This window comes from Pezoporus wallicus, unplaced genomic scaffold (assembly GCF_028554395.1).
Source record: "Pezoporus wallicus isolate ANWC-B61680 ecotype Strahan unplaced genomic scaffold, APGP_CSIRO_Pwel_v1 contig_7265, whole genome shotgun sequence".
Taxonomy (NCBI): domain Eukaryota; kingdom Metazoa; phylum Chordata; class Aves; order Psittaciformes; family Psittacidae; genus Pezoporus; species Pezoporus wallicus.
In genome coordinates, this window is record NW_026635568.1 from 313,224 (window position 1) to 336,919 (window position 23,696).

The 23,696-nt window shown below is 45.7% G+C and overlaps 1 protein-coding gene and 1 long non-coding RNA gene across 12 annotated transcripts in view; both read left to right on the forward strand.

Moving 5' to 3' along the window:
- DTNB (dystrobrevin beta) overlaps positions 1–23,696 on the forward strand; it is a 197,085-nt gene that overhangs the window by 154,487 nt on the left and 18,902 nt on the right. The gene's annotated exons all lie outside the window — the stretch shown is intronic.
- Positions 2,215–23,016, forward strand: LOC130592462 (uncharacterized). Its single transcript, XR_008970551.1, has 3 exons — positions 2,215–2,334; positions 3,966–4,624; positions 22,505–23,016. It is a non-coding gene; the product is annotated as an uncharacterized LOC130592462 (long non-coding RNA).

Consider the following 23,696-nt stretch of genomic DNA (forward strand, 5'->3'; position numbering starts at 1 on the left):
TTGATTCAGTTATCCTTAGAAAACATCCCAGGTCAAGCAGCCAAGAAGAGATCTTTGGTCCAGCTTGTTCCTAGGTTGGCTGGAATGTGACCAGATGTCCTCCCTACTGGCCATGGAGTTAGTCACCGAATGGGACCATTTGTAGTGCTCCTGAAAGGGTAAAACCTTTGAGGGTGTGTTTTGCTTTACTTCTGGGGGGATTTTTTTGTAGTTGCACCTGTTTTGAAGCATGCTAGAAGTAAGATAAAGAAACATGGAAAATACAGATGCAATGCTGTTTAGTATTAAAGAAATACTATGAATTCAAGACCTGGGAAATGATGAGGTTCAATATTTGCTTATTCAGATGTTATGTTAGGCGTTACAGTGATAGCTTCCTCTTGTATGGTGATGGCTGCTGCACTGCGACAATACATATTTACAACCTAACTATCAAAACAATCAAAATACTTCCCATAGTCAAACACTGGTGTAAATATTACACTGTACTACAGAAAGGAAAAAAAAAAATACCTGGAATCAATTTATCCTTAGTGCTAGATCAAAATAGTCTTACCTAAGAGCTTGATTATATGAAATATCTGTTCCATCTGTAGATTTGGCCTTTCATGATGCTTTCAGACTGAAACCTCTTGGGGGTTTTATTTATCAAAGTGAAATACAAGTTGTTCTAACTACTAAAATCATCATGTAATCCAAATTAGGTTTAGATAGAAATGCTTGTATTGTATTTGTGATTTAGTCTGACCACTGTAAATATCCCTACGATTCTGCAAGCTTAAAGCAGATGTGCTTGAATCCACAAAGAATTAAAACAGCAGAGAAATAGAAAATCTTGTTATTTGAACTAATGTAGTTTAGGAAAAACCCTGCTCATGTGGGTATTAGTTTTCTTTTCTCTGTTGAAATAAATTCACCAAGTAGGGGTGAGGGGGGATGCTTACTTTAGGAAAGATCTGAATTCAAGTAGCCTCCTGGGACTGAGTAAAAATAAAAGCAGCAGTGCACCCATGGAACAGTCAAGCCCCATCATCTGTACTCATTTGAAAACATGACGTGTTTGCTTCTAGCGGCCTTGGTTTTCCAGATCATTGACAGTTTAATCCTGTGTTTCTGACAACATTAATGGGTTCATCAAGTTAAATAAAATATAGAATTTCAGGAGATCTACATCTTGTAAGTTGGGTTACACTTATGAATGCTCTTGGTACTCATTTGTGTCAAGGTCAAACTGCTGAACATTGCTGCGTGTCCAGATGTCAGGCATGCCCTGTCTCCACAGGGTTGGAGCAGTTGTGGCAGCCTCGGTTAGTACTGCCCTCTTGGCAAGATCAAACTGCCAAATTCTTAGCTCCAGTTATTTCTCTCAAAAAATTCCTGCAGTCTTTCTGATCCACTGATGTGCAGCCTCCATAGTTGGCTTTGACCTGTTCGAGCTGGATGCTGACAGGTTCACGCCAGCCCAGCCTGTATCTTAGAATTCTCAAATAACAGAATGGTTTGAGTTGGAAGGGATGTTAAAGCTCATCTAGTTCCAGCCCCCTGCCATGGGTAGGACACCTTCCACTATACCGGGTTGCTCAACCCCTCCAACCTTGCCTTGAACACTGCCAGGGATGGGGCAGCCACAGCTTCTCTGAGCAACCTGTGACAGGGCTTCACCATCCTCACAGAGAAGAACTTCTTCCTACTATCTGCTCTCATTTCAATCTCCCCTCTGTCAGTTAAAAGCCATCCCCCTTGTGCTGTCCCTGCAGGCCCTTGTCAAAAGCCCCTCTCCAAGGAGCTTCTTGTCAGCCCCTTTAGGCACTGGAAGCTGCTCTAGGGTCTCCCTGGAGCCTTCTCTTCTCCAGGCTGAACAAGCCCAGCTCTCTCAGCCTGTCTCCATAGCAGAGGTGCTCCAGCCCTTGGAGCGTCTTCATGGCCCTCCTCTGGACTCGCTCCAACAGCTCCACATCCTTCTTATGTTGGGGGCCCCAGAACAGGACATGGTACTTCAGATATCCCTTTCCACATCCCTTCCTTAGTACAGGAAACTGGAAACCTCTGGTCCACAAATCTCCCACTGCCAACAGTGGTAGAACTTAATCACCTTGATACCAAGGATATCAAGAATCTTCACCATCCATTTCATATTCAAAGTCTTATTTCCGTTGTCAAGAATGACTGCAGACAGTATGTCATCTGTGACATCAGGAGTTGCCTCATGGTATCATCATCTCCTTTGACTGCAGGAGTAGCCTTTGGCAAAGGCTATCAAGAAGAAGCAGGCAGGAGCTCTGAGCTCCATCATGTTCAGCCTCCCTATCAGGGACGCAACTGCTAAAACTCTTGGTAGGTTTATAGCACAATTACTCGATGTGGTTACATGTGATAAGAGATCAGGCTTGATGTCTAGAAAGTCTTTCCCAGCCCTGTGCTACCCTAAAAAGCAACAGGTAACTGAAGATCATTAGAAGAATTCATGATTTTTAGAGACTCTTTTGATAGTTTCATCATCAGTGAAGCCTCTTAAGAGATTTGATAGTGTGGATGTCGTCCAGCCATGCTGCTGGCCCCCAAGCTACCCACATTCAAATGGCTGGAGATCAGAGCTAAACCTGTCTGCCAGGATTTGTGTCAGTACCACAGGGGAAGCCGTTTGCTGAAGAGCACCTTTAAAGGCTGGTGACCACAAAGGCCCAAGTTCTGTGTCCCTGTCTGCAAGCGGCCAGGACACAATAGGCAGGCCCAGCTTTTATTTAATCTGGAAAAGAGTGATTCTCTTCCTCTTAAAGCTGAGGTGGTAATGAAGGACATAGGGGAGCTCTCAAGGCAGCTGGGTCAGACAGCAGGAGATAATTTGGAATCAAGAGCATCATGGAATGATGATGTACAACATCAAGGCTTCAGGCATTCAGTTCCGCTAAGAAAAGGAATATGGGAAAAAGTCGAGATCGTTAAGGAGCTGGCCTTTATCGGAGGACTGTGTGTGCCGGTGTGCACTGTGCATTGCCTGCCTGGCGTCTCGGCTCCCTGCTGCAGACCCCAAGGGCCATTGGCTCAGCCAAGGCAGCACTTGCTCTCACAGCATTGTAGGCAACTGCTGCTCTACCCACAGGGAAAAACCTAAAATACAGCAGAGATCATCAGTCTGTGTCATCAGCCGCGGTACATGCTGCTCAGCTGACAGCTCTGTGAATTGGATGCTGTTTTTGTGAACCATCTGAGAATGAGGGAGCATGAAATTTAAGAAACCTCACTGCTCAGCCCATGGCATCACACACTAAGGGGAAGAAGCCATTGCCTGTGCCTCCCGTATTCATTTATGTGCCAGTCTGTGCTTCTCATGATCCCTCTTCTCTCAAGTGATGCTTCTTACATGAACCTGTTACAAAAAAGCATATGCTTGCTGCTGTAGATAGGAGCTAAAAACAGTTTTTATTCCTGGTGGGTTTTTTTTTTCTTGAAGAAGAAAGAGAGCTTTTGGGACTGGGTTGGTCTTTTTTATGTTTGACCCAAAAAGATGCAGAAAAAGGTGCCTGTCTCAGGTTTGGGATGGTAATGTTTGTTTTGTTTCTCATTGTCCTCCAGCTCAGAAGTAATACAGCTGGAGTATGCCCTATTCTTACTTTCCTATGTAAGCTCCTGGAAAATATGAGGAACAGATCATATTATCATCATAGGGAATAAGATCTACAGGGACTTGTCTGCTCTTAGTCAGCAGAAATTTCCTAACAGAAGCACACCACTTAAATTTGACCCCAGCCATTATTCTATGTTCTGTGCATGGGACAGAGGGTGGTTCATCATCCCGCACATCATGCTTCTCATGGTCAGCTGGATGATCAGCCTGGGAGTTTTCCATTGGAAAACCCAGCCTAGAGAGGGAGAAGCTGTATGGGCTGTTCCTTGGGCCTCACTCCCTTACAGTGACAGGACTAAGCCTTTCAGATTATCTCCCTTCCTTTTGTGTCTTTTTGCAGCTCACTGAAAGGCCGCAGCATCACATCAGAGGCTCTCGTGATGCGTCGTATTCCATGTTTGTGTGTTATTAATTAGCTCGCAAGCCACTACTTCCAAAGATCAAAGGAGCTGCGCCAGGACATGAGGAGCTTGCTTTTAAAAACATGCCTCTAGCAGCTGTAAGGCAACGGAGCAACCCACTGCCTTTTTATAAACGTACGGTCCTTGGTTTGTGTCTCAGCAAACTTGGGAGAGCAGTTCTTCAATCTCAGATTCACACAGAAGCTGATTCTTCTACCGTTCATCTAGAGTGGATTCCACTTCCTCATATTTCTCTTAGATCTAGTAAATCTTTCACTTTTTACTAAAGGTGTAAGTCCAATTTACTTTTTATCAGCCTGGGAAAGCATGCTCACGGGATTCACACTGCCACATGCTCAGAAGAAAGAAGCCAGTGCTTATCCTGCCCTTGCAGGGGCTGCTGAATCTGTGTACATTCCAGGAGCATCCTTCCCATTGCTCATTGCCTAAGCCCATAGCTAATGTGGGCATCTGCCCTGTGCCGGGAGCAGTGTCTCAGCCATGCCTGTGCTGAGGAGTAGAGAGAAGATTCCTCCTGTCCCATGCATGAGCACCCACCCCGAGACCCAGCCTTCTCCCAGAGTGGCATTTTCAATAGGTAAGTAACCATCCTCTCTTCTTCATCCAGTGATGCTGCCTACTCTAAGAGCAGTGGCCAGGATGGCTGTACTCACCAAGCCTCTGAGCGTCACTAATATTGCTGGGCAGGGGGAGGAGGAGGAGGAGTGAGGGATCTACTGCAAACAAACCATGACGAGGCGGCTTTACCAGCTCTTCCCTATGTCATCTCCTCACGCTTTTCTGCTTTTTGTGTAGGCCATTGCCTGTGGAGGCATATACCGAGGAGTAACTTCACGCGCAGATCATTTGATGAGGTTATTCATTTGTGAAGTATTTGCAGCACCCTTGCGTGGCAAGGCTTACAGACAACTAATCTGCATTTCTTATTGCTTCTTGTAAGGGCCAAATATGTTAAAAAAGGATGACAAATCCTCAAGAATTTTATAGGTAGCACACTTCAGAAAAGTAGTGAAAGTTGCTAAGTAACCAGCTGCTGCTTACCTATGAAAATTTATAAGACCGTGGCTTCAAAGAGTGTGGAAATGACTAGTTACAGGCGGTGTAAGCCTTCCATTTTCTGCGTAAGGCATAGAGATATTTATCCAAAGAACTACAAATTTTAGCACAGCACAGCAATTTTTCTCAGTCCCAAAATAAATATTTATTTGTAATCACAGTCTTCCTGAAATGGGTTTAAAACATTTGTTTTGATCATCTTCTACAGAAATTCATAATGTTACATTAGCAGTGAGATATGCTTCCCTTAAACTGTGTTCTTCGTTCTGTTGTAGCCTACTCATCAAACACTTCATTTATCTTTTAATCTATTTTAACCACTTTACAGCTATTCAGAGGAAATATTTAGATACAGAAATCAAACCGTGTACATTTTTTATTATTCAGTGTTTATATTTAAGTTTATTGAGAGTAAAATCTGCATTTCCATATCCTTGTTAAGACTGTATTGATTATGCTGGTCTGTGGTTGGTGAAGGATATGGCTTCCTAATAATCCTTTTTTTTAGTGCATTAGCTGATATGAACATCACTACCATTTAGCAAACTTTATTTTTGAAGGAGAAGACTGGAGCCTTGAGCAGTGTCTCGCTCAGAATGAGACTGATGGTATTGGCTTCATGGCACTGCACAGGACCCAAACATATGGGGTTTTAGGCTAGTTCATTGGAGAACTTTGGGTCTTAGTTCATGAGTCTAGTTCTCATTGGAAAAGGACTTTTGACAAGGAACTGTAGGAATAGAAGAGGAGGGAATAGCTTTAAACTGACAGAAAGGAGATTTAGATGAGGCATTAGGAAGAAGTTCTTCCATGTGAGGGTGGTGAGGCCCTGGCACAGGTTGCCCAGACAAGCTGTGGATGCTCCATCCCCGGAGGTGTTGAAGGCCAGGTTGGATGGCGCTTGGAGCAGCATGGTCTAGTGGAGGGTGTCCCTGCTTGTAGCAGGGGGATTGGTACTAGGTGAGCTTTAAGGTCCCTTCCAGCCCAAAACGTTCTGTGATATGATCATGATATGATCTCTCTTTTGATCTTCAACACATGGAAGTTTTTCAGTGGAAGAGTAGATAAATAAGCAAAAACTTTGTGTGCAGTTCTTGAGAACACCAAAGGAGCACATGGGATTTCTTAGTCCCCATTCGTGGACTCTGTAGAAGTCATCTCCAGACCATGATATTGATGACTGTGCTTCAGTTACACAAAGCAGCACCGAGACTGTGTGACTACTCCACACAGTGTTACCTTCTTGACATTTTTATTGCATCAAGCCCCAAAAGGTTAATATCTGAAGACTTTTCACAGATTCAGTTAGGGACAGCTAGCCAAAGGAGGGTCACATTTTATTATGTCTTGACTGTTTGAGCCCAAATAGGCATTGTACCCTTCCCAACTCATCTCCTGGAGAGTCTCTGCAGTTTGCCAGCGCTGTTGGTTGCAGACTGAGTGCTCGACTCTCTTGTGAATAATGCATTATTTTTTCACATTCCCAGCAGCTCCCAGTCCCTGCCCTGCAAGCAGCATATGGTATAGCCTTCATGTGCTTTATGCTCGTGCTGGCCTGAATGCCTGTTTCATGGCCAGCACTGGAACACGTATGTGTAGCCACAGCCTGTATTTCTAAATTAATCATGCCTGTTTCAGCCATTTCCATGGCACAACACAGGACTGTGCTATTTTGACAGCAAGTTAGGCTACAGCAACACCTGCGCTGGCAGTGTTCATCACCAGCGCAGATCTTCCAGAGCACAGTCTCCAGTGTCCTTGAGGACTGCATAAAATATTGGGAAAGTGTTCCAGGAAATTATGGAAGCCATGAAGAATTTAGATATTTTCCCGAGTTTTCTGTCCTCGCCCACATTCTGTCTTCATTGGCTCCCTCTCCTTTTTTCCGACAAACGCAAACCTTGAGCCACTTTTTTTAAAGGTCCTGCAAAAAACTTGAGTGTTCTGTTCCTTTTGCACTTCCTCTCTGACATGACAGCCATGGTTTTAAATAACAGATGAACAACCTTGTAAATCCATTCAGTGTTTTCTCTGCTGTCAGCATCTGAAGCTGTATCGTTAATTAATGATTAATTCTCAGATGCAGTCAGTAATTGTTTCCATCACCACCCCACATCATTCTCCCCCTGGGATGACTCTATACCTTTTTTCCCCTACATACGTCAGTGAAGTCTCAAGGGCTCAATTTGGAACTAGAATTACTGTTCTCCTCCTTCACCCGATTGCCACTGTGAGTCCCTTTACGAGCATGTACACACCATGACTTGTAGCAGTTACATAGTCCTCTTGGCAAGTGGTGATCCCTGCTGCAAATTGCTAATGGTCCTTCGTCCTCACTCATGAGCTGGCTCTGAAGATCTCTGGATGATTCTCCTGTAGGTGGGAGGGATGTCTGGAGGTCCCCCGTCCAGCCTCCTGCCTGGAGTAGGTCCAGCTGGAGCAAGTTGGGCGGCTTCCTTCCCTGGCTCTGCTGACTGCTAACACACCCCAGGAGGTGGCTGACCTTTGCTGCGAAGGGATGTCACTGGCTTCTCTTCCATGGAGTTTGGCTTGCACCTTCTGCAGCAATGATGGGGCAGGAGCTATGTGTCAGGGAGGCTGGGAGCTCAGTTTTGGACTTTTTTCCCTAGGGCAAATTCATTTGTTGACTCAACATAGCATTACCCTGTAGTGAGTAATACCTAAAATAAGTGCCGTATAACAGCCCACATTCTCGTGGTTGGGCACCTTGCTTGCATCAAGAGGAACACATCTTCCTGGAGAGATGTATTGCTTTTAAAAACCTAGTCTAGTGGAAGGTGTGGGACTGAGTGTTCTTCAAGGTCCCTTCCAACCCAAACAGTTCTATGATTCTATGATAAATATGGACCTTCTCATGCTGTTGCCAGGACTGGTCAGGTAAAGTCTGAGCCAAACCATGAAACAAATGCGGGTGTTTCCTGGGTCTAAAAGAACAGTTTTGGCTTGAGAAGTCTCTTTTCTAAATGGCTTCCTTCAAGCTTTATTGAATAACATGAGTTGCAAGCTCAGAGAAATCATATTTTTCAGTAACTGCGTGATACTGTAAGAAACTGTTTTCTCTTTGAAAGTCACAATGTTCTGTTAGTGCATTTTTGTTACTTATCTTTTCCGTGAAACAGGTGTTTTTTTCCTCAAAGCAGCTTTTTTCAGGTGACTGAAACATTTCAATTCCTCAGGAAAACTACTTTTCCTCTACCATTTTTTTTATGCACTCCTCCAAGTTTGTGTCATCTGAAACATAGAAAATGGAAACGGTTTTTGTTTAAAAACATCCCCAAGGCTGGGAACTTTACTCTTCAGTGAATACTTCTGTTCTCAGAAGATATTTACATTTGCATAGCAAAGGTTCTCGAACATTCAGATATGTCAGTATCATGGTACACATACAGATTTCATTGCGGTCTTCAGTTCACACACCACACCTGTTCTGAGGACTAGACTATAGGCAGTATGGGACATAGAAAATGTGTGAGATTGGAGTTTGCACGTTGAGCTCTCCCCTTCCCAAGCCTGCCCTCACAAAGATGGGTGACCACCTGTGCAGCTGCACTGTACCAGAGCTGGCCTCGAGCTCCGCAAACACCCAGGGAGGCAAAGGATGGGCACAGTTTCTCAGGGCACTTGGGTCCCTGATGTCCCAGTCCGGAAGACCCTTGGCTCTCTGGCTGTACTGTGTAACAGTGCTCCTTAGGGAAGGATTGATGGTGTTATCTCTTGGCTTTCTAAGACTGGCATAGACCCATACAGGCTCCCTCTTGCCACCTAAATTTCTTTTCCAAAAGTTCAGAAGTCCATGTTGGAAAATCGTCTGAGCAGGCCATGGACTTCTAAAGGCGAGTGACTTTTTAACCATCTAGTCTGACATTCTTTCATCATAGGACATTTAACCTGGTTAATTCAGGTCTTGAGTCCAGTAAAATTCCATTTTGTGTTAAACTGTTGAGCCAGAAATGTCTCTGACATTATTATGAAAACACGATGACACAAAGGATCCACTGGTTTGCATTCCAAGTTATCCCACTGCTGTACCACATGTTGTTGAAAAACACCTTGTCTCCATTCCAGGGTGTAAGTATCTGGCTTCAGCTGGGTTTGATTTATTTTTCCTTGCTAGATTAAACATCTCTGGTATTCTGTGTTTTCATCCTGTGAATGTATCTACCTACTTAGACAATAAAGTCAGCTCTTAATTACCTTTTGGATGACCTAAGAAGGCAGAGGTCTCACAGTCTTTTCAAATGTTTAACTAATGCCTCCGTTTGGCTTTTTTTTCTTGTGAGCACCTTTTCCTCCAGGCTCTCTGTTTTACAATATGGTCTCTCAAGTATTTTGCTCAGGTATTCCAATATCATCACCATTAGTACCCTCGGTATGTACTGGCTCCACTTTTGACACAGCAGCCCACTGAATGATCATCAGTTGTAATCCTTCAATTTCTGGCTATTACACTCTCCTATCAGCTGCTTCTATTATTTTGCTTGTTTTTAACGTTAGACTAACTGATGATAGCTACCCAATCATTCTGCTTTCCCTTTTTAATATTATCCAGGAAAATGCTAAGCATCTGGAACTTCCCTGTTACTTCCAGATTTATTAAAAAGGGGTATCAGTAGACCAAAACACTCTTCGAGCAATTCTGCAGGGACTCTGAGGCTCAGGTTATCCAGCCTGCTGCCTTTAAAAATAAATATCCTCAGAGAACAGTGCACTGAATACTGAAATCCTGTGCTATAATCAAGTCATAAAACCTGGTCCCAGAACAATGACAACTTTCCCCAGCATCAGTTATCTCATCTTCGTTCACCATCCTGAAGTCCAGGTGGTAATCTTGTGTTGAGTATGATGCACTTTTTAGAAGAAAACTCTCATTTCTAGCCTTTCTAGCCTTTCTAAACACCAACAGGGTTCCAAGGCAACTTCTTGCAAACCCATCTTGAATCTAAATCCTCCAAAACAATGCAATGTCACTTCTGCACTTTGCGAGTAGGTGCTTTAAGAAGAGCTCCTTTGTTTGCTGTGATACTTAATTCCACTCTCCTTCTGTATCAGTTGTCTCATGGATCCATTGCATTCAAGATCCTGCAGTTCTGGGTTAGCGTTATATCTAAAGAAAAAATATTGAAGATGTGCCACCACCCACACACATCTTTTTTTCTGTATGTTCTTCACCTTTCCAAAACAGGAAAAAGTTGTATTTTAATAGGCTAATCACCCAAATTCACTGTGATCTGATCACAGAGTCAGTGCCATAGTGTGAACCATGATTTGGGGCGGGGGGGTTGCTTCTTCTTTGGACTAGTGCTTTTGGATACCCAAAGGACTCTTTATATTTCTGTATATGAATTCTCACAACACTGTTGTCCTTAAGTAGCAGTAATGCTCTTACTTTTGCTGAGGTGGAAAACCCTTCTCCTTTCCCATTCCAGATTCCTTTTTCTGGAACAGGACTTTCTGGTTCATATGGGTTATTCTTCAGGTTGTCTTGTCAGTATTTTGGATGTTAGAACAGAGGTGAGGTCATATTAATGGTAATACCTTCAAAGCCCTGGTTATGTGACTGTGCTGTCCTGGTAATTAGTACTTATCTGCAATTAGTAACTCGTACTTACTTGGTAACCAGTGACTAGTTGCCATCCTGTAGTCATCTCTATGCCCAGGCATAGGAAACCCTTGCTCTGTTGTGCGTGAGTGTACCCCATACCATTTCTATTCTTGTGAGCCTCCAGTTCATATGTAATATCTGCTCTGCCTCTGTATTAATGATTCATCCTAACCTTTATGTCATCAGGAAGTTTCATTAGAGTGTGGTTATTTTTGTGCACATAATTAGAATATTAAATAGATGAATCCCTGAGGAATTCCTCTTGTATCCTCCAGCCTGCAGGTTGTCTTTCAACAGAACCCATTTTCTTCTCACTTTTACAGCAATAGAGTCACAAATCATAACCCTGCCTCACTAGTTGACCTGTGCTGACAACTGTTTCAGAGAAGAAAACCAAATACCAGGTTTACCTCCCGCAGCCTGTTATTGCATGGTGCCTGGGGCAGATTCTTCAGTAGTTCATTTTCTGAGCATCATCTAACTCTGTGTTCTGGCTTGAAGATTTCACGCTTCTGTCTCATGGTCACAAGTTGACAATCCATCTTTTCAGCTGCTCACAGCTTGTTTCCCTTATCTTTCTCTTTGTTGTGTCTTTGGCAATGGTTATCCCATCAGGCTCACCAAAAGGCCTTTACCCTTTGCATGCAGTGTTTAAGCTATGTTTCTAGATGTCTATCTTCTTGTCTACCGTGGCCCACAGAAGCTGGAAGCTTTAGAAAGGCTTTTTCTGGAATGTGAAAAGGGAGCACAGCTCATCCAGGATTACAAAGGTGCTTCTTTGTTGTCACTATCTGTCATGCGTTTAGACAGAGCTATGGTTCCTGTCCAACTTTCTTGCGAGTCACATGCCCTTACCTGCTTAGAAACTCATGTGTAAACTTGTTTATATACTGTCTTTTTAGCTTTGTGCTCTTATTACCAGGGAAGAATTTCTTCAGTGACTTTAAAAGCTGGTCATGTTCAGAGCCCCATTAGTTCTGGTTCTTATCGCAGAATTTCTTTAACTGTGTGGATTCCATCATCACAGTGCCTGTATCCTGCCCAAGAACCACCACAAGTGATGCTTCTCTCTCCTTAAGAGCCATTCTGTTTGTGTGGAGGGGGAAGGACCTTAATATTGGGAAGCAAGATGTCAGAGGTGAGTGTTGTGCTACAACTTGCTGATTATTGTAGCCTCCAGATGTGCTCCCTCCTGCTGCTTGGTGGTGACATTGTAGTGGAGTGGTTGGCCTGGTCTGTGGCCACTTGCTTATAGCTAGCCGCAAGTGATGAGAGGAACTTTGATCAGGCTGTGTGTTCACGGAGAGGTTGGTGTGGAGCCAGAGCTGCATGAGAGGTGCTCTCAACAACCTGTTTTGTTGAGCATGAGTTCCCAATACAAATTTATGATGTTTTCTAGGGGAAATGGTTTCTCTCCCATTAACAGCAGTAATGGGTATATGCTGCCATGGTGTAACCATGCTGAGTCAGTTATGGATCACCATCGTGATTCTGGTAATGCAGATCTCCCCAAGGAAGTAGTGGACTCCCCAGTGTTGGACATGTAAAGATTCGGCTGGACAGGGTGCTTGGCCATCTGGTCACATCATGCTTTGCTTAGAAAGGTTGTGACAGATGATCCCTGAGGTCCCTTCCAACCTGGGATTCTATGAGTCTATAATCTGCCTTCTCAGCTTGGGTGGATTTTTCTAGCTGGGTTTTTTTTAACAGTAGGGGACTTAGACCCAAGGCACTTCACATTTTCCCTAGCAGTGTCTGCAGAACAGAAATCCTAGACCCGCCACCGCAGACTGAGGCTCTGGTGTTTGGTCTGGATGTTCCCAGAGTAAAGATGTTTTGCTGTGACCCCCTGCAGACCTCCTGGGTTGGTGCTGTGGGATGGGGCCAGGCCTGGGGTGGCTCCTCCACTACTCTTGCATGGAGAAGCTCTGCTTGCCCCCAGAGACGCTGTGCAAAGCTTTCCAGCCACGTTAGTGATGCTGATGAGCTAAAGGGATAAAAGTGCCAGCTGAGAAGCCTGAAAACAAAACTTGAATAATTTTGAAAGGTAACGCTTGCTTTTAGTCTTTGTAATACAAGTCAGCCAGGGAATCGGATGGGAATTGAAACTGTAGGAGTCCTGGGAACGGCTGCAAGTGAGAGCATGGAGCGGAGGGGCAGGAGGCTATGCTGGATGCAGGGAGGGGAGCAATCTGGTACATATTGAGCACAGTGACGGGAACCCCACATGAGGCCCTGCTGGAAGGGGCAGCAGCACATGCCCCATAACTGTGGAAATGGCGGATGAAAGCAAAAATGTCAGGCTTTGAAAAGAGCTAGGAAAAAGGAGGCATTCTGTGTGGTAACCAAGATTTTATTGTTTCCTGATCCCTGCTCTATGTCCCACAGCTGGGGGGATAGGGAGGAATGAAAACAAACAACGTTTCGTGAATGGAGGGGTTCAAACAGCTATCTCGCACTCAGCATTGCTGGGGATTGAGCAGACCTGTTTCTGTGGGGATTTCATAGCAGTGGCCAGGCTCCTCAGCAGCCGGCAGCAGAAGGCACTTCCCTCCCCACCCAGAAAAAGCCAAACGATAGCAAAGTGTAGGGAGGGCATTGTCGGGACTGTAACTGCCGTGAAAAGGAAGGACCTGCCAATACTGATCACATATGCTTTATTTTACCAATAAAAGCAGGATTTGTTTGCTCAGTGGTAACTGCTGAAAAACATGGATTCTTCTAAATCTGACCAATGGAAAGTCAAGTGGAGCTTTCTCACCTTTCATAGAATCTTAGAACCATAGAATAGTTTGGGCTAGAAGGGACCTCAGAGCTCATCCAGTTCAACCCTCAGCCACAGGCAGGGACACCTTCCGCTAGACCAGGCTGCTCCAAGCCCCATCCAACCTGGCCTTGAACACTGCCAGGGATGGGGCAGCCACAGCTTCTCTGGGCAACCTCTGCCAGTGCCTCACCACCCTCACAGGGAAGAGCTTCTGCCTCAGATCTCATCTAAATCTCCCCTCTGTCAGGTCAAAGCCATTCCCTCTTGTCCTGTCCCTACAAGCCCTTGTCAAAAGCTCTTCCAGCTTTCTTGTTGGCCCTTTTAGGCACTGGAAACTGCTCTAAGGTCTCCCTGGAGCCTTCTTTTCTCCAGGCTGAACAAGCCCAGCTCTCTGGAGCCTTTCTCCACCTTTTCTGTATCATAATGCAGGGAGAATCATCCTCATTGCTCTTCCCCTTTATCAGACACGGTGCTTGGTTCTGCAGAGCGTGCATGGCTCTGCTATGTGACTCGCCCTGCCCGATGTGCGGGGAGGAGGCAGGGCTGCCTGCCTGTGCGGCCATCTCTGTTAGCAGTGCCATGAAGGTGCTCCCTAGCTTTGATGGGTTTGAAAATACTTCCCAAAGCAGCGCCAGCACGGCTGCATAAAATAGCTGTCCTGAAGGCGCGGGTTATCCGTGTGTTAGAATTAAAGCTGAAAAAGCAAATTGTAAAAAAAGAGCTGAGTAATACAACACGGTTGCCAGAACAGCAGTGGAAATAACGCTGAGGCTAGATGTCTCCCAGTTTGGCAGAAGGATGTGCCGAGCCCTGCCCAGCTGCCGCAGGACTCGCTGCTGGCCGGGCTGGAGGCTCTGCCGGTTCCCGCCGCACTGCCTGGATCAAGGTCATTGTTGCGGGGCCCTACCCTTGGGATGGGAAGCAGGGACTCCGGAAAAGCGGCTTCGGTTTAGCACTAATGACCGTAGCCGTGCTGCAGCCTGGCAGTGTCGGCCGCTGCGGCACAGCCGCACAGGAGTTTCGCCAGCCCCCAGACTGGCGCACGGCTCTCACCCGCAGCCAGAGCTGGAGCTGTGGCCGGGAGGGGGGAGCCACCTTCTTCCCAAGCAAACTAGCTATCGATTAACTCTGTGATTTAAAAACAAAGGCTGCTCCATGCGCAGCCTTGGCCCCTTCTCCTCCCCTCCACGTGCCCCCCGGCACGCTCAGCCTCCCCGCCAGATTGCCTGTCTCACAGCCCACGCAGTATCATAGATGGGTGGTTTTGTGTATCTAATCTAATTATGTGATTTTTGAACAATAAAATGCAAACCTTTCAGTGCGATGGGCAGTGGGCTGTCTAATCACCCCGCTAGCTCTGCCTGGCCCCTACACTGCGCTGCTGGGTTTGATAGTGGGCATCACCGTGTCAGCACCTCTGAAAAGCCCAGCGGTGGCAAGCAGGGATTCAAAATAGAGCAGCCTTGGTCCAGAGGCTGGTGTTTGTACATTTGTAATACATTCCCCCATATGTGCCCACACCAGCTCTCTATACATAAATATATGTTTATATATAAATATATGTTTATTTTATATAGATAGGTGCATACATCCATAGGTAGATGTTGAGGTACAACAACACACACTGTCTCTGCAGAGCACTTTACTCACGCTCTTTGTTTGGGAGCAACGTATGCATCCGCAAATTGGGAGCATGATGTTATCCAACAGGCTGCAGTGGGATGGGGGTCCCTACAGCTGCTGCCCCACATGGGGGGACTGAGGTTTGGGGGAGCGAGCATCACTGCTCTCTTCCTCTGTTGCCATGAAAACAGCCCTGCTTTAGATTTTAGTTGGGGGATTTTATTAACGCTTCAGAAAGGTCATTAGCCTACCCGACTAATAAGCCTTTCATGTATTCCTTGATGTGATTGTTCTTGGAGAGGGGCGGCAGGCAGCATGAGGCCTGTCGGAGCCAATAGCCCTGGCTGATGTGCCACAGAGGAGAGTAAAATTCAATTTTCCTACAAGAATAAGAAACAGGACCGATTCATGGGGGCTCTGATTTAGTGACCTTATTTTCTGTTTTAAATATTTCCCTCAAAGAGCTTTTGCAGAGAGGGGGCTGAATTATTTTTAGCACACGCTTCGATCGAGCTGGAATTATTCAGGCAGCAACAGCAATAGTTCCATTTGCAGCACTGGAAGGATTTTTCTTCTCTGTTCCTGGTTAACATAAACAATTTTTAAATTACTAGTAAAAAGGAAAACTGCAAATGGCAATACAGACCCACATTCTGGAGAAATAGCCTGTAGAGAAATTACAGCCCCCAATGACTGCAGTCGTGATATTCAGTTGTATGAAGGGCTGTGGAGCAGGAAGGGGGAGGACAGCTCCAGTGGAGTCCCAGGAAAATAAGATTTGGCTCCTTCAAGCTTCGTTGGTTGCTGTGCAGTTGCATGGTTGTGCTTCCAGCACCTGCAGAGCCCTCTGCGAAAGCTGCAAGGACAAGACCCAACGGTCTTTCTTACACCAAACCGGCTTAACAGCATTCCAATTTTTATCACAGGGTAAAGCAATTCAAGTAAATGTGTATTAGGAAAAAGCTGCAAACAGTGAGCATCTCCTTCATAGTTCTTCTTTGCAGACCTACTCCAGAGCAAACTCCAGTTATCCTCCCATAGAGCCAGAGCAGTGTAGGCTCAATTAGCCTCATGCAAAGCAGTTATAAATTTGGTGGGAGAAGTTTGCTCCAAATCAGTTGTCAAGGGTTTTTTTGTTAAAATAGAAAGATGTGTAAATTGAAATTCCTCTATAGTTCATTATTTCTGTCCTGAATTAATTACTGTTCAGCCTTCCTGCAAGGGACTTGGCTTTGCTCTTGTCATCAAGCAGGAGGAGGTTGCTGAGGCTTTAGAGATGGGGATGAGAATTCAAAATTATCCTGAAAAATTGCAGGAATATTTGGAAGAAAAAAAAAAATGGATTTCCGTATGTACAAAGGAATGTATGCAGCGTGCATATGGGAAAATCAGCTAAGCAAATACGAAATACAAAGCAACTGGAAGGGCAGCCATTGTGCATCGAAGCACCTGGGGCAAAGCATTTATCAGTCAAAACTCCCATGGTATTAGATTACTTTGGGGTTCAGTAGACCCACAAACCAGCCTCTTACTTCACCAACCCTCGCAGTGGTCCCAGTTGAAACAGGAGGTCCACTTCTGTGCCCCACCTCTCCAAAAAGATGCAGCAAGTTGGTAAGGAAGCTCATCTGGACTGAACTGCTGGCTCACAACAGGGCTGAAGCCCCAGCATTGTTTACCTGGAGAAGAGAGGACTGAGAGCAGATTTAGATGGCTTCAGATGCAGAGAAGATCACTGCATAGCAGAGGGAAGAGCTGCTATCCTCACCCTGCGGGGCTTTGTCATGCCACAGGTTCCACTTGCTGAAAATTCCCTTTAGGAGTTTCAGTTAGACTTTAGGAAAATCTGAACAAATAGGTATGTAAGAGCATGTCAGATAAACATTTGTCAGGAGAGGATTATGATCCAGCTGTCGTGCAGAGGGATGGACGAGGTATTTTCTTACAGCTTCAATTTCCTATGACTCCATTCATTTCTGTGTCAGCAAATGTCTTTTCCCTGCACCTCACCTTTGTATGCAGCAGGTTCCCTAACTCTTGTTTGCTGAAACTACAGTAAACACGAGTTATTTTTGTTGCTTCATTGGCAATAGTTGTGAAGCTTTTTGTAGCTTTCCAACACGTTGGTTCTACAGAAGGCTCTAATGGAAGAGGTGCTCCATATCTGCATTACGTATGTCCAGGCACACAAGGCTTTGCTTTTGCTCCAGCAATGGGAACAGGCAGGGCACTGCAGTGTGCATGAAAACTGCAAAGAAATGGGGAAGGCGATCTCAGAAGGGGTCAAGGTGGAGGATGAGGTGCAAAGGATGTGACTGTGGCAGGAGAGTCAGGGCTTGGACAATACATTGCACTGATGACCAAACCCAAATCACCCTCAATGGGACTTACCCTTTGGTGGCACATTTATTGACAGTAATCTTTTTCTTAATCTGTGCAGAGTGTGCTTCGCTGCTGCTGCCTACTGCTCACTTTCTTCATCAGAAAGTCACACGTTACAAAATCAAATGCCTTATGAAGGGTATTATTTCTCCATAATTATACTCGTCAATAACACTCATAATCTTCTCAAGGAAGGAAATCAAGTGTTATTTGGCAAGGCCTGTTTCAGCAAAACCAGCTTGTCCAACATCCGCTATGTTTCTGTCGTTCATTCCTCATCCTTAAAAACTTCTGGGTTTGTTGGTTTATTAGAGTGGCTGTTGGCTGAGGGTTGCTGTCTGCCCAACCTGCCTGTGGTACTCCATCATACTCTGTGTAGTAAAATACTTGCATTCCTAAGGACTCATAAATTTCCCCAATATTTCAAGACATTTATAAACAAAATTAACCTCAGTGCAATGAGCATCTAAGCTCATACTCAGGCTCCTCAATGCTATTTATTAGCTGTGTGTTGGCTCAACCCCAGAATGAGCAAAGGAGCACAGGGCACTGTGGCTTTCAGGTTGTGTATATGCATGAAATTTTAAACACAGAATGATGTAGGCTAGACAGATGACCTATGCATCCATGGGAAGAATAACTTAATTTCCTACTTGACAGATTTTTTGGTGAAATATGCAGAAGGCGTATCTTTTTCTTCCTTTCTACATAATATTCTGTGGTCACAGTACACATGATAACGTCAGCAGAGATTACTCTGCTCGTTTGAGGAGGGTGGTGTCAATGTTATTCAGAAACATGGGAAATGTAGAGGGTCCAAGGGGCTGAACAAGAAACAAGTCATTGAGAAAAACAAGGGCAGTGTCAGGTCTGGGGGACCCAGCCCAGTATGCCCCTGCCAACCTTCAACATGGGGAGAGCACCTGGGCGAGAAGAGAAGAGGGGGTTTTGTTTCCGAAAAAGCCCTGGCAGCATGGAGAAGAGCTTCCAGTGAATATTCATTTAAAGTGAATATTATAAAAGCTCTTCAGTTTAAGCCCCATGATACTTGACGTGAGGAAGCCGGGCTCAAGAGCCATTCCATCATTTTTAAGTAAAGACAAAGGAAAGCACATTAAATGTGAATTAGACATTGAAAGTGCATGATATGCAGATGAAAAACCCATTGCCATTTCACTTTCTAATGAAGACCCCTGCTTTTTCTTGGATGTTGTTTGACATCCACTGGCTTGCTTTATCTCCTACAGCAAGGATGCAGAATGAAAAATGAGTTGTAGACCATGTGTTCATATTCTCATTTTTGTTCTGTGTCTGCTGTATTTACTGGAGTTAGTTATTTGGGGCATGATGAGATGTTCACATGTCTAAATCACTTACCTAAAAACTGTTACCTCTTTTTTTTATGTATACAAGATTCCTTTTATTTTAATCTATTTGTAGGAATATGCTAGATAATAAAATGCATTCAAATCAATGTATATTTCTTGCAAAGCAAGATTTACTAGTTTCTCAGTAAACATCTGTAGATCATAGAGATATAGGGCCTTCTGGGGGTCTTAGCTCAACTTTCCACTTAAGCTGGACTGCTGCTGCCACTGGATCAAAATAGTTTTGGCTTCATGTAGGCAAGCTTGAAAATCTCTAAGGATGGAGGTCCTTTATCTCTCTGGTGACCTCCCCATGAAGAAGCTTTTCCTCATGGTGATGTCCTGTGAAACCCTCTGGACAGGATGGCATATGAGCTGGTTGTGTTCAGCCTGGAGAAGAGGAGGCGAAAGGGAAATTCAGCTGTGATTTTCTGTCTCCCAATGGGTGATCAAGGAGAAAGCAGAGCCAGAGTCATCTCAGAGCTGCATGGAGAAAGCAAGAGGTAATGGTTACACATTGGCTGGGGTTCTGGCCGGATTTGGAAATGAAATTCCCATGAGAGTGGTTAAACACTTGAGGAGCAGCCCAGAGTGGTGGTGGGATCTCCCTTTTGGAGGAATATTCAAAGATCAGCTGAAGAAGACCCCGAGCAACACTTTGGGGTTGACCTTGCTCAGAAGAGGAAGTTGGTCTGGACACCCTCTGAAGCTCCTTCTGACCTGAATTTTCCAGTGCTTTTTTCATCCTGTTCTCCTTTAAAACTCTCCTCTGTCACGGTGGTTGTAGAAAATTCGAGAGCAGGTCACCAGAGAGGTGGGGGACCACTAGTTAAACTGCTGGGTGAGGGAGGTGATGGTGCAACAGCATTTTGTGTACTAGCTAAAAGCTATAACTGTCACTGCTTCTTGTATCTCTGTTGAAGTGGTTTCAACGCACAGGCCAGAGCCCTGCCTCTTTTCTTGAGGAAATATTAAGAGGGTTTTTTAGGTTAAACCTCAGAACTCTTGTATATAAGACTTGATAAGCCAGGGCAAATAAATCAAAGTCAGCTGCTAAACATTTCAGGAGCTGGGTCAGAGGTTTCATTCATTGTTTTTCTAAATTGAAATCCATCTTCTGTGTCCTACTTGGTGCAGTTTCCAGGAAGAACATGCAACAAGCCAGTAATTCCCAGGATTTTCTATGGATGCAACCCCAACGGTCAGAGAGGAGTTTACAGACCTTTCCAAATAGGCCTCTGCTCTGTTTACAGAATATATCCTGGAGTTTCCTGTCCTGTGAGCTCTGCAGCAGTGGCCGTGGAGGAGCAGAGCCATGCACAGCTCCTTGTAGAACCATCTTCTTATCATAGAATGAACTACAGAATGGTTTGGGTTGGAAGGGACATTAAAGCTCATCCAGTTCCAACGCCCTGCCACATGCAGGGACACCTTCCACTAGACCAGGTTGCTCCAAGCCCCATCCAACCTGGCCTTGAACACTGCCAGGGATGGGGCAGCCACAGCTTCTCTGGGCAACCTGTGCCAACGCCTCAGCACCCTCACAGGGAAGAAGAAACAAAAACTGTCAAAGCACTTGCTTATGCTGGGAATGGAGACACTTGAAACAGCCCCAGCGCAGGCTCACCTCAGCATCCTCAGAAACCACAGGGATAGCCTCAGCTCCGACATTTACTGGACCTTGCATCGTTCCTTCTGTCACTCCCTTTGCCTTCAGCCTTGTGAGAAGGAAGCTGGGAGAGTGATTTATTGATGCCCCGCAGAAATGCCTCTTAGTTCAGCCTTGGGAGCCATCCCTAAGCGTACCCGTTAATCATTGTGTGCTGCCTCCGGGCTGTCCCGGTTCACTTCCCACAACTGCAGAGGCGCGGATACACCCGCGTGTCCTCCCACGGCTTCCTCTGCCCCACACTGGGCCCCAGCACTGTGCCGTTGCACCCCTGGGTGGCGTGGTGGCTGCCGTAGATTCAGGGCCCCTGTGCTGCTCCCTCTCTCTCTGCCCCAGGTGTCTGTCTTGCTCTCAGTAGACAAAGTGCTTTCTAGGACTGGTTTCACACTCTGCAGGGTGAGCCCAGCTGTTGGTGAAGTGCATCGTCACCATCAGTGTCCTTGGCATGTACTGCTGCCCTCAAGCATCTTCCATTGTGTCAACCTCTGAGTTCTCAGTGGCTGCAGAAGCATTTGGGGTCCAACAGCCACCGCGCTGCCTGAGAGCCACGAGGGGTGGCACAGCGATGCTAACGGTTACGAAACGCCAGCTCATACCTTCTTATTTCTGCTTTCTGTATGTATCTGCACCACTACTAGAGACCGTACCCCCTCATTTTTCCACATGCATCATTTTTCCACAAGACTCATCATTTGGTGCAGAGGGAAAGCACGCAATCATGTTAAGGCTTCATGTTCAATGTAAAGTACAAGAAGAGAGATCAATATATAAAATAGATTGATATTATTTGACTGGATGGGGGGGGAGTTGTTTTGCCTTTTTTTTTTTCTTTTTTTTTTTTTTTTCATCTAGAATTAGAGAAAAACAGATCTCACCAGGTGCTAGAGAACTGCACACAGCCCAGATCATGAAAAGCACCTATTCCCTCTCCTCCAGGTAGTTATGTGTATGCTCCAGGTAGTTGTTTATGTGTATGCTCGCACTGGGAGCACATCCAGCCACTGGATACAGTAATATCTTTTGCATCAGCGTTACCTGCAGAGTGTGTTCAGAAAGCGTTACCCAAAGTATGTCAGTAGTGAACACCCCCTACACACACCCTAAGGATGCTGCTGAGGTTGAACTGATATTTATTGACTTGTAATTTGGTAAATGCATCGTTACATATTTGCTTTGGACTCAATATTTCTTCCTTTTCTTCCCTAAGCTTCTGCCCATTCCATCCCCGATCCATCTCTAGTTTAAGTTGTGCAGTGATGGTCTCTACTTTTCTTCATGCCTTTAATGCCTGATTTCTGCATGGGCCTGGGAAAGCCCAGTTGATGCTCAGCCTGGGTCAGGTTCTTCCATGAGCAGAAAGGAGTCGTCATCCTGAGTTGCTCAGTTCCTCATTCAGCCCAGAGAGACTCATGCAGGTCTCCTGCCCCATCTTAGACCATCCTACCCCATCCTAAACCTGGCCGGGTGTCATTTCCACTCATGAAAAATGTGGCCATCTGATGAGTACTGTGGACTCAGATATACCAAGAAAACATAGAATCATAGAATCACAGGATGGTTTGGGTCAGAAGGGACCTTAAAGTTCATCCAGTTCCAACCTCCTGCCATGGGCAGGAACACCTTCCACTAGACCAGGTTGCTCTAAGCCCCATCCAACCTGGCCTTGAACACTGCCAGGGATGGGGCAGCCACAGCTTCTCTGGGCAGCCTGTGCCAGGGCCTGACCACCCTCATAGTGAATAATTGCCCATACAGAGATTGGATTGTTTCTTTCCTCCTAGAGATGTAAACCTGGAGGGCTTTATCACAGGCCCTGCAAGCTGACACACATGGTACACATGCAGGTTCAGCTCAGACCACAGCATTTCTGCCTGTCCCTTAGAAGGTGCTGCACTAAGGCAGAAGGTTTAGCTCTTGTGCCTTGATGAGTATTGTGTTAGCCAGCAGGTGCTTTCTCACTCCTCTTCCAGTTCAGAAGTGGGTGATGCTCTGGGGGCAACAGAGTCCCAGTTCAGCGCCTGCAGGCTGGAACCTGCAGCCCTGCAGTCCTGAGCTGCAGCCACGTTATCAACCAGCAGTCTGGGACAAAGCATGTTTCTTGTGAAGATGATTTTCAAGTCTTCACTGAACCAAAAACTTTCAGATCCTCCTTCAGCTGCTAAGTGCTGTGGTGTGCATTGCGTGGTATGAGTGTACATGAGGACCGGGCAGCAGGGAGACGTAACTCTCCATCCAACTCTATCCATCTCAGCACTGCTCCCCATTGAGGTGGCTTGTCTGTGTGTAACCTCACGAGCTGCTCTCAATATCACCTTAGCTTCCAGGAACTACGCCATTGAGCGGGTGAGGGATGTTCCTAGCCCTTCTGCTTCGGTGGCTGCAGCATGCAAATTACGGCCCATGTGTGTGCCCCGTGCTTCAAAAAAATAAAGAATACATCCATTTCAGGTGCTTGGGCACTTACTCTAAGAATGTAAATGTAGACAGCATGTCTCCGTGGGGAATGATGGTGAAAAAAAGATTTCCTCCCTAAGAGCTGAAGCCTCCATGTTTGTGTGCTTCTCTCCTGGCTTTTACCACCAGTCCATCCATGTGGGCAGTGTGGGGTGCAGGGTCTTCCCTTGGGCCAAGGAGTGTGCACATCTGTGGAAAACACCATGGGCCAGACGTGGAGATGGGTGGGATGGACCAGGTTTGTCGTACAGGGTGAAAAGTGTCCCCTCACAGTTCAGGTGTTTTGGGGAGAGGAGTGAGCGGTGAGGTCTTACTCAATTAACTGAACACTTGCTGTAACAAATAACAAAATCTCTAGGTGGTTTATCATTTGTCATCCCTGTCACACCTGCCACCATCAGGAGGTCTCTGGTGATTAACAGCAGCATGTGCCCAGGTCCCACAATACAAGGTGTAACCTGGGGAACAAGCTTCAAAACATAAAATATTCCCACACCCTCCTCTGGCTGCCTCCTGGGGAAAGGGGAGCTCTTGCTCACCATCCTCTTGCCTCCAATGTGGGTGTTTGTTAGCGATGGGTTTCTCCTGGTTTTCAGTTTTAAGGTACGCATGGGCTGGTTTTGCTTGTCTGAACAGCTGCCAAGTCTGAGGTTCAGTTCAGTCTGGGTGGAGGAGGGAATGAGCCAGTTCCTCCAAGCCAAAGCCATG